The sequence below is a fragment of the Pinus tabuliformis genome, chromosome 6 (genome assembly GCF_031772625.1).
Source record: "Pinus tabuliformis cultivar Carrire ecotype Pingquan chromosome 6, CPIR1, whole genome shotgun sequence".
NCBI classification, from domain to species: domain Eukaryota; kingdom Viridiplantae; phylum Streptophyta; class Pinopsida; order Pinales; family Pinaceae; genus Pinus; species Pinus tabuliformis.
The window spans coordinates 1,853,148,264-1,853,169,446 of record NC_142292.1 but is presented as its reverse complement, the minus strand read 5'-3'; the positions used below and the strand labels follow the sequence as shown (position 1 = coordinate 1,853,169,446).

General features: G+C 40.7%; 1 long non-coding RNA gene across 2 annotated transcripts in view; it reads left to right on the top strand.

The window, feature by feature from the left end:
- The window catches only part of LOC149266429 (uncharacterized), a 36,801-nt gene extending 20,217 nt beyond the window's left edge, over positions 1–16,584 (top strand). Inside the window, exons 3-7 of one of the 2 annotated variants that reach the window (XR_016252867.1) lie at positions 15,367–15,442; positions 15,548–15,782; positions 15,870–15,944; positions 16,047–16,362; positions 16,503–16,584. This is a non-coding gene — a long non-coding RNA (uncharacterized LOC149266429). Of the gene's footprint in view, positions 1–15,366; positions 15,443–15,544; positions 15,783–15,869; positions 15,945–16,046; positions 16,363–16,502 lie in introns of both variants that reach the window. The other variant, XR_016252866.1, reaches the window with a different exon arrangement.
- Positions 16,585–21,183: the final 4,599 nt, after the last annotated feature.

Sequence of the window (21,183 nt, the reverse complement as noted above, 5' to 3'; positions counted from 1 at the left end):
ATTCCTCCATCATGGCATCTTGCCAAACCTGCTGAGAAGGATTTGTGTCCAACTCTGTCATCAGTGGCATATACGAGGTGTACCTCTGTGGCTGCTTGCTTTGCTTGAACATAGAGCTAGGAGCTTCAACACGCTCTCGGGCCTCCTAAATCAACATGTTAGCCCACTTGGCTCTCTTCCTTCCTGTGCCAAGAGTCTCTAACTGGGTACCTCTTTGCTCTCATCCTGGTCTCTCCTCCTCATCCTGTTGTGCGACCCTCTTGCCACTTGGCTAAGACTCAATCTGTGATCCTGGCTAAGTCTCCTCTTTGGGAGCGAATAACTCCTCCTCAGGTACTCCAACTTGATCTCGCTCTAAGGACTCCCTCAGAGCTCTGTCCTCCTCAATCCTCATGTCCCGCCTGATAACTGTCTTCTTAAGTGATGGAACATACACCCTGTATGCCAAAGATGTCTCATTGTAACCCATGAAAATGCCCTTTTTTGCTGTGGGCTCCAGCTTCTTCCTGCTATATTTGGACACATGGCAGTAAACTTTTGTGCCAAAGATGTTGGAAATACTGAGAGGGGGGTGAATCATTATTTCTTTTACAATTGTTATTTTTATGCCAGACAAGATCACTTAAAACATAACACAAAAAATATTTATATCAAAATAATTATTAATAAAAACAATGAGGACTCCAATCCTCTTTTACAATATTCAAATTTCAAACTGTATAATAATTCCACAGGGCTCCAACCCTAGATGAAGACTCCAATCTTCAATCCACTAGGCTCCAACTTGTACTTTGCCAAGCACCAACTTGGTCTTCTTGAGGACTCCAATCCTCTAGGGCTCCAACCCTCTTAGTTGGTTCAGGCTCCAACTTGGTCTTCTTGAGGACTCCAATCCTCTAGGGCTCCAACCCTCTACTTCAAATCTTCATTGTGGGTTTATTGGTTCTTTAAGGCTTCCAATATCTTCTGCAACAAATCCTGAATGATCGTCTTTAAGAATGTTTCTGATCCAACAATGAAAACCCCTAGGTTTGCTTCAAAAGATTCTCCAAAATGCTCCAGGGGTAGGTTTGCTTCAACAAATTCTCCAAAATGTTCCCGGGGTAGGTTTGCTTCAACAAATTCTCCAGAATGCTCCTAGGGTTAGTCCATCAAGGTCATCCTCAACAATGCTCAGTTCTTCAAGGTGGCTAAAAGGTTGCTTCAAGTCTTCCAAGGGCTACTTCAACAAGATTTAAAAAATCTCCTCCAATAATACTCTACAATAATGCTTCTAGGATGTCTTCAATGCTACTTCTTCAAATGTCTGCTACACGAGTGCGTCAAAGGTCCACTTATAAAGTGTCTCCAAGACTCTTCATCTGCTTCAGATGTACTTCTGCAAAGTTACATCACTAGAGCTTCAACAATGCTGCTCTAAAATGTGACATCAAAGGTGCTGCAAGAGTGATCTCCAAAGTGTGCTCCAAACAAGTTTCAAAGTTCACAGCTGCTTCAAAAGTCTTTAGGACTGCTTCAAAGAACACCAAGAGCATGTGTAAAAGACTGCTTCAAATTCTCATCGGTTGACTTTTGGAAGTGCTTCAAACAGTCTTCAAGGGTGCCCCAAAAATACCTTCCAAGAAGTTGCTTTAAAATGCCTTCAAGAACTTATCACTGGTTAGCTTGAGATCTTCTCTGTCCACTTGTCTTCACGATTGCTTAAGGTAGGTCTGCACAAAAGGTCTTTAAGGCTGCTCTAGAAGATACTAGGACTGTGCACACAAGAACTGCTACATTGCTTATCCAGGGATGATTGTTACTAAGGCTGAACAATCTACTCTCCAATAGTACTTCAGCTATTCCAATTGATATTGTTCTTGGGGTCTACAACTCTCCCTTCTTATCACTTATCTATTATACCCAAATCACTGAGCTAGGACACACAAATTTGCCCATTATTTGACCACTTGCTTCTTTAATGTGATAGAAGTTAGGGCAAATAAAAAAATGCCTTGCTTTACTCGGAAACTTCAGCACAACTCTAAAGGAATCACAGTTCTGGGCACAACTTGAATGGAGTTTCAGCCTAATTTACAGTCTTCTACGACTAGGGTTACCTCAGTCACATATCATACCTTTATATGTTGTGCTACCTTACTCACAGTCCTGAAAACTATTGCACTATACCATAAGGAGACTCAACCCTCAATTGACCACGTCCTTCTCCACAAACAAGGTCTCGACCCTTCTTTAAAGCACACATCTGAGGTATGGCTGTCACAGAGATACCATAGGAAACATATCAAACAAAACCATCCCAATAATGTCCTACGTCCAGTCCTTGGACTTGTCCTTTTTTTTGAACGTTTGCAATTTTTATTTGTCCACAGATCCGAGTTTGTGTCTTTGTCCAAAGGGTTTGAATAGAACAAGATCTTTGTTCAAGTATTTCCTCACAGGACAGTAATGTAATTCTGAACTTAACCATAGAAAACAATCCTTCTATGTTCATCCTTCTTATCTTCTATTCTTCCTTTCCTCATATACAAGTTGCTTAATTGAACTGATTTTGAAATGGACGAGTCTAACTAAGTACTTATAGTTGTTTGAACATGTTGAAAAGACATGTTTGTTGGTTAAGGAGAGCCGACATATCTATTTGGAGTCGACCTGTGCATAATTTTTGACATTTATTGAATAAACAACATTTTTCAAGGGTCCGATCTAATATGTTTTTGAGATGGTCTTGCCAAATTTTGTAGGTTCAACATCCAAAATATCTTTTGTAGTACTAACAATTGTATCTGAAAGGGTTTCAACCATCTCTTTCCAAGCATGCTCTAATGTACTAAGACAATATAGAACAGAAGGTTTGACTCTTGAAAAAGAACTACCAACTTTTCTGGAAATCACTGCCAGCATCTCACTCACAACAATCCACATAGTCAATTCCTGATCTTCATGTTGCCATCTAAAGTCTTCCTCAGGAAAATATCCTTCCTTGCAACATCTGTATCCATGAATGCCTCATGATCATCAATCCACACACAAGTAGTATAATAACATATATTGTATTCATGGTGGATGATACTGTCTCTAATGATAGAATAGGACCCTTATGTGACAGTCTTTCTTGGAAGATTTCTCCTTCCAAATTCTGATCATGGCATATGCTTTAGTGCTTCCTCCTAGGGTTTGCTCCAACATCAACATGTCTTTATTCTTGAAGTGCCCCATTGACATATACTTCATGCTTAGGTCATCTTCCATACACCTAGGCTTGCTTCCATATAAATGTCAAGACATACTCTTCAACAATTTTAGGGCTTTCCAACCAACCTTCTAGGGTTTGCCATCAACACCTTTCCATCAATGTACTTTAGGGTTAGGGTTTGCTTTCAACACCCAAGTTTGTTTGTAGGTTCAACTTCAACAATGCACACCTAGGGTTTGTTGTCATATTGACATTAGTGACAACTCTATCCAACAAAGGATACAAAAGTGTGAAACATCAGGCTTCTTCCCTAGGAAAGCCTCCTCTAGTGTAACTCGTCCAAGCACCCTGTGTGGACTCTTGTTTTGCAGAAATACTACAATGTTGCATGCCTCTGCCCATGGGAACATATGCAGTCCTTGATCATGCAACATGGCCTTGGCCGCTCCAACTATGCTGCGATTCTTCCTCTTAGCCACCCTATTCTGCTGAGGGGTATGGGGTGTCATTAGCTCTCTCCTATTGCCCTCCTTGGCACACAAGACCTCAAATTCATTGGAGATATATTCCCCGCCATTATCACTCCTCACTTGGAGGTTCAACTTCAACAATGCACCTAGGGTTTGTTGTCATACTGTCATTAGTGACAACTCTATCCAACAAAAGATACGAAAGTATGAAACATTAGGCTTCTTCCCTGTGAAAGCTTCCTCTAGTGTAACTTGTCCAAGCACCCTGTGTGGACTCTTGTTTTGCAGAAATGCTATAGTGTTGCATGCCTCTGCCCATAGGAACATAGGCAGTCCCTGATCATGCAACATGGCGTTGGCCGCTCCAACTATGCTTTGGTTCTTCCTCTTAGCCACCCTATTCTGCTGAGGTGTATGGCGTGTTATCAACTCTCTCCTATTGCCCTCCTTGGCACACAAGTCCTCAAATTCATTGGAGATATATTCCCCACCATTGTCACTTCTCACTGCTTTGATCTTCTTCCCAGTCTAGTTTTCTACCAAGGCCTTGAACTCCATGAACTTGGTTAAGACCTCATCCTTCTTCATAAAAAATATCCAAGTTTTCCGAGAATAATCATCTATGAAAGTAACACCTGTGTCTCATAAGTGATGGAGAAGAGAAGGGCTTGCATACATCTGAATACAACAACTCCAAAATCCCTTTGGCTCTGTTGCCTCGGCCTTGGAAAGATAACTTGGCATACTTGCCAAGCGTGCATCCCTTGCACACTCCAATCTTGTCAAGGGATGCACGAGAGTGTGCAAGGGATGCATGCTTGGCAAGTATGATCTCCCTTGCACACTCCCTCTAAACAATGATCTGCCCTCAGTCCTTGAACTGACATCTTGCTTATCCCAAGAATTGCTTCTTCAAAACTTTGATCTGCGCTCTTCACTAATGATCAACTTGGTGCTGGTCTTTATATTGATATCTGCTCTGATACCATGTTAATTCTCCATGAAATTTTGCAACTACTTAGTTGATTTTCTAAAAGCTGAACTAGTTTACTTTTCTCCAAGATACATAATTTCTTAACAACTTATGAGCAACGAAATAGACACATAGATATAAAAATACAACACACAAATTTACACAATTAATTTTCTCAGGAAACCCAATAGGGAAAAATACATAATTTCTTAACAACTTAAGAGCAGCGAAATAGACACAGATATAAAAATACAACACACAAATTTACACAATTACTTTTCTCAAGAAACCCAATAGGGAAAAACCTATCTCCTTGATGTGGTCTTTTATTGGTCTTGAGCAATCGAATCAAATACAGGGCAGTCTGTTCAACTGAGAACACTTCTGTTCTCTGCTATACTAGCTGAACCACCCTGCAATTATGCTGACCCCTTGAAATCTGCCTGGCGCTATTTCTGTGTGTGTTAGGCCTCCTATTTCCTAGCGCACAATACCTCCTATTCTTTAGAATGCAACTCCTAAATCCTAATGTAATTCTCCTACAAGGAAGTCTCCTCAATATTGTGCACTAGCTCCTCGAAGATACACACTCCACAACCAAAGAGATCTCACACAAACTTGTGCACTCAATATGATTAACCTTTGTGCCTCTGTCCTTCTTTTATAGATTCGGTCCATGACTCCATGCTGAAATTGGCAAGGACAAAATCATAACTCGTGTGGTTGACAAGTTAACTGAGATCAAATTGGTTCTCTCTCCAATCATAACTAGAGTCACAACTTGTCCTTACTTCAATCAATGACTGAAGCTCCAACTCATTCTATCTTCACTGATAACTGTGTTAATTTGATAGCTTAGGGACAAATTCCCACCTTTGTACAACCTTCCTAATCAAGAAAGACCCCTCCTATCCCTTGGAAGAATTCAATTTGGTTAAGGAAAATTACATTTTTAATATGGAAACCCGCATGTGCACAAAAGTACAGGTTGACTTTAAAGAGAAATTAGACACCCTTGGAAGCCTAGAAATACAAGTCAAGTGAACCTCATTTAGAGATCATCATTAAGCATCTTCTTCTTCTTTCTTCTTTGGTTTGGCTCGCACAAGTCTGAAGTTGGTTCGCGGAAATTGGTTCATACAGGTTCTAATTTGCAGGGTTTGAGCTCGCACGTGTGAGGAAGGGTTTTTGGTCTGTAACCGTAGGGTTGGAATAGGATAATCTCAGCTATAGCCGCACGCATGAAAGGGTACTCCCTGCGGCTGGAGCATTGCATCTGCACACATGATCACTAGCTCTGTGGCGGCTGGGATCTATGATTTTGATGATAGTTGACCACAAACTCTGATTGTTGGCTGTAGGCTTGGAATTTTGATTTCTAATTAGTATTGTTGTTGGGATCATCTCTTGAATATTGTTTGGTTTGTTTCGCTGGATAGTTTTGTGATTAAATAATTGGAACATTGTACTCTCTCTTTGTTGAACATTTTATGACAATCTAATAAGAAGAAGAATTTGAAAGGGTTTTCCCCCTTGTGGGATTTTGCAGATTTTCCACGAAATTCTGATCTGCTAGATGAACAATTTGAAAACAAGTTTTCTTTTCACATAGACACAAAATTTCTCTACCAAATAACAACGGAATAGAACATAAATAAGATGTACAATTTCACACAAAAACAACACAATTTTTCTAGGGAACCCAACAGGGAAAACCCTTGCTTTAGAATTTTATTGAGGAAAACTGAGCAATAGATCTCTCACAAATAACCTTGCTTCAATAGAGAATACAATTTGATCTCTCAGCCTTAGTCTAGGCTTGAAGCAACCTTCCATATGCTATTCTTCCTCCTCCTGCTATGCGCACTAGATGCTCCTATTTCCTAGTGCAAATCCTTAGGAAATAGGCCCCTTTTTCCTAGCGTTGGTTGAGCTCCTATTAAATAGGGATTTCCCCTATTTCTATGTGCACATCCAAGAAGAAATTCTCTCCACTATAACTCGCACAAGAAACTCTTGGCTCGTTCCTCCACAAGCTCTTTTGCTCACAAACTCATGCTCAAGAATGATGAATACAAAGTGTGCCTTCGATATCCGTATAAGCAAATCTGATTTGGCTATTGTTAGTGAGTTTCTAAATTAGGAGTTGAACTGGCGATTTTCTATTTAACAAAAGTCAACACACTTAGTTAACTGGATCCTCCTAAAATTTATGAGGCTAACTCCATTTGTTCTTTTAGTTCCCAATTTAACTCACTCTAGAGGACAGATAACTCGGTCCTCCACAAACTTGCACTAGTCAAACTGCTTTTTGAACTTGTCCTCATCACTGGAACTCATAATCTCTAAGATGGTGATACCGAATCTCGATATGCCTTGAGCGATCATGAAACATTGGGTTCTCAAAGAGCTTAATGCAACTTTGATTATCACAATGTATCATGGTAGGCTCCATCCTTTGTCTGAAAAGTCCCACAAGTAACTTCCTCATCCAAATAGCCTCGCAAGTTGCTTGACTAGCAACCATGTACTCAGCCTCTGTTGAACTGAGTGCAACTGTTTTTTGTTTCCTGTTGTACTAAGAAACTGCTGCACTAAGAAACTGTTGCTGACCCAATGTTGAAGATGCCACCTGAAGTACTCTTCTGTTTGTGGAGCTCCCTGCCCAATCTGCATTTTTGAAGCCCTCAAGCCTCACTCCATCAACCTATCTGTACCACAATCCATAGTCTGATGTACCTCTGAGGTATCTGAACACAACTTTGCAACAACCCAATGCACTTTGGTCAGTTCCACCATGAACTCACTCAACTGGTTGTCTGTAAAACAAATATCAGATCATGTGTTGACCAAGTACATCAATGACCCAATGAGCTGCCTATATACTGTAGGATCCACTCGTTCTCCTTTGCTAGCATCCACCTTCCTCTAGTTTGTGACTAGAGGTGTGTCCATAGGCCTGCAATCCTGCATATGAAATCTCTAGAGAATCCTTACTCTGTACTTGCCCTGTCCCACGTAGATCTCACCATCACCCTGCTAAACCTCCAAGCCAAGGAAATAGTGCATAAGCCCCATATCCTTTATCTCAAACTCCCTTGCAAGGTCCTCCTTACAATCCTGGATCAAGCTCTCATCCCCAGTCAGTATAAGGTCATCGACATAGAGAACTAGAATGAGTGGAAACCCTTCAACCATTATGTAGTATAGGTTGGCATCCGCCTCACTCTTAGTGAAGCCTAATCCTCGAAGTTAGCTATCAATTTGAGTGTACCATGCTCTCGGAGCCTGCTTGAACCCATAAAGAGCTCTCTTCAGCCTGCACACATGTGTGTCTCTGCTGAACTGCTTGAACCCCTTTGGGTGCTCTATATAGATCTCTTCCTCAATAACTCCATTGAGGAAGATTGTCTTCACGTCCATCTAGTGGACCTTCCACCCCATTTGTGCTGCAAGTGGCATAATAGTCTTGATGAATGAATACTGTACTACTAGGGCAAAAGTCTCCTTATAGTCTATGCCCTCAATCTGTGAGAAGCCCTTGGCCACAAACCTTGCCTTGAACATCTCCACACTCCCATCTGCTCCATGTTTCAACTTGTACACCCACTTGGATCCAACTACTGGTTTCCCCTCAGGTCGTGGAACAACCTCCCAGACATCATTCTTCATGATAGAGGAATACTCCTCCACCATGGCATCTTGCCAAACCTGTTGAGAAGCTGCCTCCTCATAAGAAGAAAACAAGTTGGAAAACATCCACTCCAAAACTATTGTCAGCATATCCTGCTATCATTGAGTTCCATGAGACCATGTCTAGTTCACACATATTGCCAAACAGTGAGTTTGCATCTACCATGCGACCCAATTTTGCATACATGTCAACAAGAGCATTCCCCACAAAAAGATATGAATCAAAGCTAGTTTTGATTATCTATGCATGAACCTGCGTGCCTTGTTCTAAAGAATCTAGCACTAAACCCACACTAAGAATGTTGGAAAAAGTGAAGTAGTTTGGCTTCACTCCTGCAAGGAGTAATCCTTTAAATAATTTAAAGACCTCTTCCCCATATCCATGCTTAACCATATTTTGAAATTATCGCAGTCCATGAAAACATGTTTTTTTTAGGTATTTTGTCAAACACTTGGCATGCATCTTCGCTGGCCCCAATTTAGCGTACATATCAACAAGGGCAGTCGCCACGATTACATATGACTGAAAGCCAATTTTTATTACATGGGCATGAACTAATTTACCAAATTACAACCTTGCTATTTTAGCACAAGCCCAAACCACGCTAACTACTGTGGACTGATTAAACAACATACCTTTGTCTTATTTCATTCAGGAAAAGAGTTTCAATGCTTCTTCACAATGTCCCTAGTGAACATATTCACCGATCATCAGCGTCCTAGAATAGACATTTCGCTCATGCATTTTATCAAACACTTTGCGTGCATTCTCAACACTGCCACCTTTGGCTTACTGGGATTGTTGATCTGAATATGAGGTAGAAATGAAATGAAATTTTATTAATGTCCCTGGGTGACCACAAAAGTAGGTCATTGGGACTAAAGGATATATCTAGTGTAAATACAGGACATGTGGGAGTGCAAATGCAACTCCATCGCTGTCTCCCAAGACATCACATCTCGTGCATACGTTTTGTCAAATTGTTTGTAGTACCACTTTGCAATTTCACTTCTATGCTCACAATGGCTAGCCCATGTGGCCTTAGTGTTTAAACTGAGGCTCTGATACCACTTGTAACGTCACTGTGTTGAAATCGAGGCTCTGATACCACTTGTAATGCCCCCGTGTTGAAACTGAGGCTCTGATACCACTTGTAATGCCACCATGTTGAAACCGAAGCTCTGATACCACTTGTAATGCCCTCGTGTTGAAACTGAGGCTCTGATACCACTTGTAATGTCCCCAACCACCCTTGGGCGACGTCACTCACATAAACCTTAGAATTTACTATTTCACTCAAAACCTTAGGTCACTGAACACGGCTCCAATCTACCCTCTTGTTGATCATTAGTCCATCAACAACCAAGACATAGGGTCTTCTATTGTGTTGTACGCAACTCCGTTTGTGAACAACTCTAGACTGCCCACCACTGCTCCTCAGCTCCTTTGGGTCTACTTGCCCACTAGCTGCTCCTTAGTCCTTCAAGAACACAACTCTTAGGGACTTCTTCCCTCTATTGCCTACCTGTGCTGCTTCATCGAGGCAAACTTAGGGAATGGATGGCTCCCACCTATCACTATCAAAAGTCGTCCTTCAACAACAAATTTGGGCTAGTCAAACTGCTCCCGTGACCTCCCCCTTTTGTCCTTCAAAGATCAGTCCTAAGTATCTCTTCTTATGCCCTTCTAACAGTCCTCAAATTCCTTCTCAAGTGATTGTACTTAGGGTTGGGAGCAAGCCACTACATCCCTCCCAAAACTATTCTTTAGCTGCTCCAAACACTGTCCTAAACTAGGACACCAATTCTACACTTTTCCTACTTGTAGACATCCACTTCTGCCCTCCAAAACCCTTGGATTTGAGCGAGACTTTTTTCTGAAGAACTCATCTCTAACTAGGGCAACCTGAAGTAGATCCAACCTAGTTGCAAACCACTCCGACAACCTCTGATTTCTTCTCTCCTACTATAGATGAATGCGGCCTATCCTTGGCTACTAAGTAGGCTAGTTGATCCTCCAAGAATCATAATTTCATCCACGTTCAATACTTCAGAAATATCGCCTTGTTAGAGAGAGATTGCTTCCGTTTTCATGCTCATATTTCGTCCTCAAAAGTTGCGGCCTAGTCTCCTACTTGTTGCCTTTACCTGCATAACCACAACCCAAAACAATCCCAATACCAACCCTAACCAAACATGATCCTTTCTACTTCTTATTTGCGGACTCGACCTCCTCTTTCAGTCTTCACATGACAAATAAGTGACTTGATTGGGTGAGGAATGAGGCTCCTCCTCACTCCTATTTATATCATTCCTTAGGGTGACGTCTAACATTCTCAAATGGTCTCCTCAAGTCAAGGCCGACATGAAACTTAAGATAAATTCACCCACATAGTCACACAAAAATACTTTTCTCTCAACCCACAAGGTCTCTCTTAGTGCTACAAGTGCCCCTTGTTCCTTTAATGGTGCCCTAGAATCTCCAAGTGCCAAGTGTCCAAATCCATACACAGTTTCACTCCCACAAGCTTTGGTGCAAATTCCACACCCTTGGGTTCTTAACCCACAAGTGACTTTGTGGTGCCAATTCCTCCACAACCCTATAACCTAGGGTTTGGAGTACCTCCCAAGCTAATAATCTCAACACTCCCTCTTAGCGACGAATGTACTTCCAACACTAGGAAGTCTTCATCATCAGCACCTGCGACACTAGCCCATCCGGTGTCCGCCACTACAACTTACTTTATAGAATGAACCATGCTATCTCAATAGTGCCTTTGCCTCATCTCATCTGAACCTAAATATCTCAACACTTCCATAGGGTTGCTCCCTTTGAAGCTAGATTCCCTCTGAGTTTGCACGGTCTCCATTGGCTCAACCTGTTACTGCTCTTGTGTCCTACAAGGTCATTTTGAGTTGTGGTCGAACACGACCATCATCACTGCAACTTAGTCCTTCAAGTACTCATCCTCCTCGTTCAAACACAACACATGCACATCCCTCCAATCTTGGATAATATTGTCGCTGTTATAATATTAGCCAAAGGAGGGTAAGTATGTGTATGGTTGATTCATTGCTCTGTATATTTATCCTTTAAGTTCCCATGATTTATTCATGATCTCATATATAATATTATTTTATGCAACGAGTGACTACAATTGTAGTGTCTGGGAGGGTCGAGTGAGTCATGTTGTTTTCCAACAAAATATTGTTATTATTATTTGTTTACTAAACATTTTCTCCTTCTAGCCTGGTTCTTGGGTAGTACCACTTAAATAGTGGTTTGAGATATACGTAAAATGGAATGTTTAAATTTATATGCTAATTTGCTCCACATCACATGCACACCCCCACACAACGTGCCCTAGAGAGGAGGATGGTAAGGTCGAGCAAGCAAGCATACTGAGCCTTCAACCAATCAACCATTGTGCTAGTAGACAACAGTAGGAATTTGGGTGTTCTGTTGTTTTTCCACGGTACTGGAATCTAGGTTAGGGTCTTAGAAAAATTGACGCTACCAATCCAAATACCACAACAAATTACTTTGCACAATGAAATATAGACAACAGTAAGTCAATTAGTGCACAAATATAGACAACTTTTTACAATTTTTTTAGTAACCCAACTTCTTTATATTAACAAACTGTAATACAACTGTCTAGGGCTCCTGTACCAGGGATTGTCGCTATCATACAATAACTGATACAAGGAATAAAAACTAGGCTTTGATGTCAATAACTTTGACCACCAATCTACCCTGAACAAGATACACTGACCTACTAGCTGATCTAGTGCACTTCACAGCTCCACTGGTCGTATCCTGAACACACATGCCCGATCCATTGGCTCCCGGTCTGCAACAACACCAATCTGCCTCTATCAGTGATCTTGCTCCTTTAGGTCACTGAACCTGACTCCAATCTTCCCTCTAGCTGATCATTAATCCATCAACAACCAAGAAATAGGGTCTTCTGTTGAGTTGTACACAATTCAGTTTCAATGAGGCAAACATAGGGAATGGATGGCTGCCACCTATCACTATCAAAAGTCCTTCAACAACAAACTTGGGCTAGTCAAATTGCTCCCATGTTCTCCTCCTTTTGTCCTTCAAAGATTAGTCCTAAGCATTCCTTCTTATGCACTTCTAACAGTCCTCAAATTCCTTCTCAAGTGACTATACTTAGGGCTTGGAGCAAGCCACTACATCCCTCCAAAACTGTTCGTATGGCTTCTCCAAATACTGTCCTAAACTAGGACACCAATCTTGCACTTTTCCTCCTTGTAGACATTCACTTATGCTCTCCAAAACCCTTGGATTTGGGCAAGACTTTTTTTGAAGAAGTCATCCCTAACTAGGGCAACTTGAAGTAGATCCAACCCACTTGCAAACCACTCCAACAACCTTCGATTTATTCTCTCCTACTGTAAATGAATGTGGCCTATCTTGACTGCTAAGTATGCTACCCTCTAGGAATCACTGTTGATAATAAAGGCGATATATCGGCGATATTCGAAAATATCGCGATATTTTCGGCAAAACGATATATCGCCGAGAAAATATCGGCAAATATCGGCAAAATATCGCGATATTTTGAAAATATCGGCAAAATATCGGCTATATTTAAAAATTTGAAAAAATTATTTTTTATGCTTGCCGATATTTGCGATATTTTGCCGATATTGCCGATAAGATATTTTCTGAACCCTTGCCGATATTTTGCCGATACCGATATTTTCAACACTGCTAGGAATCATAATTTCGTCCACTTGCAATACTTCAAAAATCTCGGCTGTTAGAGGGAGATTGCTTCTATTTTCTTGCTCATATTTCATCCTAAAAGGTTGCGGCCTAATCTTCTTCTACTTGTTTCCTTTACTTGCATAACCACAACCCAAAACAGTCCCAAAACCAACCCTAACCATTCTTGATCCATTCTCCTTCTTGGTTGCGGACTCATCCTCCTATTTCATTCTTCACATGAGAAATAAGTGACTTGATTGGGTGAGGAATGAGGGTCCTCCTCAATCCTATTTATATCATTCCTTAGAGTGACGTCTAACATTCTCAAATGGTCTCCTCAAGTCAAGGCCGACTTGAAACTTAAGACAAATTCACCCACATAATCACATAAAAATTCTTTTCTCTCAAACCACAAGGCCTCTCTTGGTCCTTCAAATGGCCCCTTGTTCCTTTAAGGGTGCCCTACAATCTCCAAGTGCCTAAGTGTCCAAATCCATACAATATTTCACACCCACAAGTTTGGGTGCAAAGCCCACATCCTTGGGTTCTTAGCCCGCAACTGACTTTGTGGTGCCAATTCCTCCACAACCCCATAGCCTAGGGTTTGGAGTACCTCCCAAGCTACCAATCTCAACACTCCCTCTTAGCGAGGGAGGTACTTCCAACACTAGGAAGTCTCCATCACCATCACCAGCGACACTAGCCCTTCTAACGTCCGCCACTAGCCCCTTTGGCTCTCGATTGCAACAACACCAATCTGCCTCTATCAATGATACTGCTCCTTTAGGTGACTGAACACGGCTCCAATCTGCCCTCCACTTGATCATTATTGTTTCAACAACCAAGACATGATCATTATTCTTCGAATAACCAAGACATAGGGTCTTCTATTGAGTTGTTCACAACTCAGTTTGTGAACAACTCTAGATTGCCCACTGCTGCTTCTCAGCTCCTTTGGGACTTCTTGCCCACTAGTTGCTCCTTTGTCCTTCAAGAACACAACTCTTAGGGACTTCTTTCCTTGTTGCCTACTTGTGCTGCTTCAACGAGGCAAACTTATGGCATGGAGTGCTTCCACCTATCATTCTCAAAAGTCCTTCATCAACAACAAACTTGGGCTAGTCAAACTACTCCCTTGAACTCCTTTTCTTGAGCATCCCTTCTTTTCCCCTTCTAGCGATCCTCAAATTCCTTCTCAAGTGACTTTACTTAGGGCATGGTTGTGGAACAAGCCACTAAATCCCTCCCAAAACTGTTCTTTTGGCTCCTCCAAATACTATCATAAACTAGGACACCAATCCTGCACCTTTCCTCCATGTAGACGTCCACTTCTGCTCTCCAAAACCCTTGGATCTGAGCGAGAATTTTTTCTGAAGAACCCAACCCTAACTAGTGCAACCTGAAGCAGATCCAACCTACCTACAAACCACTCCAACAACCTTTGATTTCTTTGCTGGTATTGTAGATGAATGCAACCTATCGTTGGCTACCAAGTAGGCTACTTGACCCTCCAATAATCATAATTTCGTCCACATGCAATACTTCAGAAATATCAGCCTGTTAGAGAGATCTTGCTTTTGTTTTCATGCTCAGTTTTGTCCTCAAAAGTCTCGGCCTAGTCTCCTTCTACTTGTTGCCTTTACCTGCATAACCACAACCCAAAACAGTCCCAAAGCCAACCCTAACTAGACTTGATACTTTCTCCTTCTTGGTTGTGGACTCGTCCTCCTATTTCAGTCTTCACATGAGGAATAAGTGTGTTGATTGGGTGAGGAATGAGGCTTCTCCTCACTCCTATTTATATCATTCCTTAGGGTGACGTCTAACCTTCTCAAAATGTCTACATGGCCTCTATTGGTGCTACAAGCATACCATTGTTCCTTTAAGGAACCCCTACAATCTCCAAGTGCTAAGTGTCCAAATCCATACACGGTTTCACACCCACAAGCTTGGGTTCTTAGCCCACAAGTTACTTTGTGGTGCCAATCCCTCCACAACCCTGTAGCCTAGGGTTTGTAGTACCTCCCAAGTTGCCAATCTCAACATGTTCAATATTCCTCCCAAGTTACCAATCTCAACATGTTCAATATGTTTAAATATGCTTAGATCCCTCTTACAAAAAGTATTGTTTATCTTGCGATAACATTGATACAAAAATACAAAAATGGATGATCCCCCATTATATAAAAATGCTCAAAGTTAGTTATGTTTCAGATTATGATTGATTGTTGCATTCAACTCTCTAGTTTAACTTGTATAATGATTCTAATATCTTATTATGTATGTGTTGTAGATGGCTTGTTCTGGTGAGCATCAGCGAGTGTAATACAAAATGGAATGTCTATCTTTATATAGCAAACTCTAACAAGGTATGTTTGCAATTATGAATAATTACTTGTTTTGAATTATGCTTGCCATTACTATCTGTGTCTTTATTTAAACCTTATTGACACCACTTTTTTTCCTTTCAGCAGAGGAGAGGACACTACAATAGAGATAATGTGCAAAGGGGAAGTTTGCAACTTTTGTTTGTTATTGTTTACATGATTTGTTTTTGTTGAAGTTCATGCCTTCAAACTCTCTAGTTTGACTTTTATTAGAAATCTAATATTTTATTGTGTATCTATTGCAGATGGCATGTTCCAATGGGCATGAATACGTGAAATACAAAATGGATTCTCTCCTTTTATATGAAAATCTCAAAGAAAGGTGTGTTTCTTATTATGATTAATTATTGCGCACTCTTTAGTTTAACTTATATAATGATTCTAATATCTTATTGTGTATCTTTTGTAGATGGTTGGTTTTGATGACCACAAGCAAGTGGAATACAAAAGAGTGTCCATCGTTATAAAACAAACTCGACGGGAGGTGTGTTTCATATTATGAATAATTATTGGTTTTGAAATAAGTTTAACATTACTAATTGTGTGTGTATTTTAACCTTATTCAACCCACTTTTTCCCCTTTCAGCGGAGGACAACACATTGCAGGAGAGATGATGTGCGGAGGGGATGTTTGCAATTTTTTCTTTGTTCTTGTCTGCATGTTTTGTTTTGTTGAGTTTGAGCATGGCCATGCTGTGTTGTACTCGTTTTTGTTTGTTTTGTCTTTGTTTTCTTGTTTTTTGTAGTTTGGTCTTCGTTTTGTTTGTTGGGTGTGTTGTACTTTGTTTTGTTTTGTTTCTTTAACGTTTCTTGTAGTTTGGTATTGGTTTCGTTTGTTGGGTGCGGAAATGGAAATGAAGGAAGGAGACAAAGAAAATTGAGGTTATTGTTCATAAATGAAGGTAATTCAAGATATCTGCATGCAATGCACTTCACTTAAAAGTATTTTTCGCTAATTTGTGGCTCCAGTTTTTTACTATTCAAATTATTATATGTTTTATCTATGCTCTGATAGTCAACTATATTGATCTTTTTTATGTAGTGAACAACTCCAATTGTGTGGTCTACAAAGGTCGGGTGGTGAAGATGCAGACATTCTACAAACATGGCATGGAGGATGGGTGAGGCATACTTTTCTCCTACACAATACTATTGTCCTCTAATACAATGAAATATTTGTTAGTTGCACAATGATTTATCATTTTGTCATGGTTTCGTGGTAGTATGATCTTGTTCATGGGTGTGAGATTCAAGATTTTCCTAGAACTTTGATATGAAAGAAATGAAAATGTTACATTAGGGTTCACATGTTCAAGGATTATTTTTCATGATTGTCGTTGTTATAATATTAGCCAAAGGAGGGTAGGTATGTATATATTGCTCTATATATTTATCCTTTAAGCTCCCATGATTTATTCATGATCTCATATATAATATTGCTTTTTGCAACGAGTGACTACAATTGTAGTGTTTGGGAGGGTCGAGTGGAGAAGATATCTTAGGAAAAGTAGATGCAACACAGAGGATGGGTGAGTTATGTTGTTTTCCAACAAAATATTGTTATTATTATTGGTTTGCTCGACATTTTCTCCTTCTAGCATGGTTCTCAGCTAGTACCACTTAAATAGTGGTTTTAGATATACATAAAATGGTATGTTTAAATTTATATGTTAATTTGGTCCACATCACACTCACAACCCCACACAATGTGCCCTAGAGAGGAGGATGGTAAGGTTAAGCAAGCATGAATACTGAGTCATCAACCAATCAACCATTGTGCTAGTAGACAACACTAGGATTTTGGGTGTTCTGTTGTTTTTGCATGGTACTAGAATATAGGTTAGGGTCATAGAATCACTTATACCACCAATCCAAATACCACAACAAACTACTTTGTACAACGAAATATAAACAATAGATAAATCAATTAGTGCACAAATATAGACAACTTTTTACAATTTTTTCAATAACCCAACTTCGTTATATTAACAAACTGTAATACAATTGTCTAAGACTCTCGTACTAGGGTTCATCGCTCTCATACAATCACTGATACAATGAATACAGACTAGTGTTTGATGTCAACAACTTTGACCACCAAACTACCCTGAAAAAGATACACTGACCTACTAGCTGATCTAGTGCACTTCACAGCTTCACTGGTTGTATCCTGAACACATTTGCCGATCTGTTGGCTCCCGATCTACAACTACACCAATCTCCATCTATCAAAGATCCTGCTCCTTTAGGTCACTGAACACGGCTCCAATCTGCCCTCTTGCTGATCATTAGTCCATCAACAATGAGGACATAGGGTCTTCTGTTGAGTTGTACACAACTCTGTTTGTGAAAAACTCTAGACTGACCATTGCTGCTCCTTTGGGACTTCTTTCTCTCTAGCTGCTCCATAGTCCTTCAAGAACACAACTCTTAGGGACTTCTTCCCTCTATAGCCTACTCGTGCTGCTTCAATGACGCAAACTTAGGGAGTGGATGGTTGCCACCTATCATTGTCAAAAGTCATTCAACAACAAACTTGGGCTAGTCAAATTGCTCCCTTGACCTTGTTCTTTTGTCCTTCAAAGATTAGTCCTAAGCATCCCTTCTTTTGCGCTTCTAATAGTCCTCAAATTCCTTCTCAAGTGATTGTACTTAGGGCTTGGAGCAAGCCACCACATCCCTCCCAAAACTGTTCTTTTGGTTACTCCAAATATTGTCCTAAACTAGGACACCAATCTTGCACTTTTCCTCCTTGAACACATCCACTTCTGCTCTCCAAAACCCTTGGATTTGAGCGAGACTTTTTTCTGAAGTAATCATCCCTAACTAGGGCAACCTGAAGTAGATCCAACCCAACTCCAAACCACTCCAACAACCTCTGATTTCTTCTCTCCTACTGTAGATGAATGCGACCTATCCTTGGATGCTAAGTAGGCTACTTGGCCTTCTTAGAATCATAATTTTGTCCATCTGCAATACTCAGAAATCTCGGCCTTTTAGAGAGGGATTTCTTTTGTTTTCATGCTCATATTTCATCCTAAAAAGTCGTGGCATAGTGTCCTTCTACTTGTTTCCTTTACCTCCATAACCACAACCCAAAACAATCCCAAAACCAACCCTAATCAGACTTGATCCTTTCTCCTTCTTGGTTGCAAACTCGACCCCCTATTTCAGTGTTCACAAGAGAAATAAGTGACTTGATTGGGTGAGGAATGCGGCTCCTCCTCAGACCTATTTAGATCATTCCTCAGGGTGACGTCTAACATTCTCAAATGGTCTCCTCAAGTCAAGGCCACCTTGAAACTTAAGACAAATTCACCCACATAATCACATACAAATTATTTTCTCTTAACGCACAAGGCCTCTCTTGGTCCTTCAGACAACCCCTTGTTCCTTTAAGGGTGCCCTACAATCTCCAAGTGCCTAAGTGTCCAAAACCATAGACGAGTTCACACCCACAAGATTGGGTGCAAAGCCCACACCCTTTGGTTCTTAGCCCACACGTCACTTTGTGGTCCCAATTCCTCCACAACCCTATAGCCTAGGGTTTGGAGTACCTCCCAAGCTAATAATCTCAACACTCCCTCTTAGCGACGAATGTACTTCCAACACTAGGAAGTCTTCATCATCAGCACCTGCGACACTAGCCCATCCGGTGTCCGCCACTACAACTTACTTTATAGAATGAACCATGCTATCTCAGTAGTGCCTTTGCCTCATCTCATCTGAACCTAAAGATCTCAACACTTCCATAGGTTGCTCTCTTTGAAGCTACACTCCCTATGAGTGTGCACGATCTCCAATGGCTCAACTTGTTACTGATCTCGTGTCCTACAAGGTTAGTCTGAGTTGTGTTCGAACATGACCATCATCACTGCTACTTTGTCCTGCAAGCACTCATCCTCCTCGGTCAAACACAACACATGCACATCCCTCCAATCTCAGATATGCAACATCACTTCCTAAAGAAGAAACTTGCCTGCCAACATGTTGTTCATCACATGAAGGAATCTCGATCATACCAATCTCGTCCATGCTAAAGCAATCCTAGAGCTGTCCCAATGATCTATGGCAAGTCATAGGAAGTCCATGATCAATAATCTGACCTACAACAAACTGTTGTTCACTAGGTTCACCACCAATCCACCAGAACTCCCAACCAATCTCATTGCCAAGCCAGTCAAGACCACATCTCCATGTCTTTAGCTGAAACATCTGCTCCATGATCTAGACAATCTGAACTCTCTTTGAGTTGCTTTGCTGTGCACACTCTGATTCACTGGCCCTTCAAAGTAGCTCTGATACCATGTTGTTTTTCCACGGTACTGGAATCTAGGTTAGGGTCTTAGAATCACTGGAACTACCAATACAAATACCACAACAAACTACTTTGCTCAACGAGATATAAACAACAGTAAATCAACTAGTGCACAAATATATACAACATTTTACAATTTTTTAATAACCCAACTTCGTTATATTAACAAACTAGAATACAACTGTTTAGTGTTAGTTTTTTTTAGCATCAGATGTGTTTTAGTCAAAAAATTTGTGGAGAGGCTAGAATACAGGAGATCTCCAAAACCTAGAAATCATTTCTGGAAATTCTGCCTAAAAATGTCTTAATTAGATTATTAGCCAATTTTTAAATATTTCCTAAGTCTAAACTTGGGTAATATGGTTAATTAATCAGAATTAATTAAGTGAAGGCGTGAATCATCTATAAACTCACACAGATTGATCCAGAGATGATTTTAGCCATTGATTAAGTTTTAATCTTGGTCGTTGGTGCTCCAACAGAGGATTATAAGAGGAGGTCGATGTGGTGATGGAGAATACACTTGAGTAGTTCGATTTCTTGAGTAGCAGTGGTTAGTTGCCGGAGAGGGAGCTTGAGATCGAAACAATGAGAGAGGAGCAGAGACTGTGAAGCCAGAGGAAGGATTCCAAATCCGGTGAGTGCATTTGCAGAGGCAGAGGAGCCACAGAGAGGCTGACTACAAATTATTGTAGTAGCCTCTAGAGGCATTTTCGATTTTGCTGGGGAAAGACGAGTTTCAGTTCCAAAAGCTGGGCAGAGGTTCAGGAGGCCAGGAGAGACATTTTCCTAGACGACAGCAGACCAGACGACTTGACGAGAAGCTGGATCAAATTGAGTGCAGAAGTGACTGTGCTAGGGTGATGCAGTAGTTGCGCAGAGCCAGTTTGGACGACTCAATTTGCGCTGAGGTCAGAGCCTGTATTTGCCTGTGGAGTGAGGAAATATCCTCACTAGATTTTCTTGCCAGTATATTTCTCTGTAGGATTGCCATTTTAGGCATCCAGTTGTACTTAGGTTATTTCTCTGCTGCTTAATATTAAAACCCTCAGCTGCTGCACTAGTTTTCCCAAGTTGGGTTTTTACAAGGACAATGGTCCAAAAATAATTGTGTTATTTTTATGTGTGTTCAACATTTCTTCAGCGTTTATTCTTCCGCAGTTTATTTGTGTAGGTTGCAGTGTGATTTATTTAATATTTGTTGTAGCAAACAATAAATAAATTGTTAAATTAAATTAACAATTAGGAGAATATTTTCTAGTTGCTGCAATAGGATTCCAGTTGTGGAATTATCACATGGTATCAGAGCATAGTTGATCAGCGGAGAGCTCAGTAGCGAAGAAAGGAGTTTCATTGTTCAATGTGGGCAGCAGATCGAAACCCCAGAGGCAACGCAATCACTTTG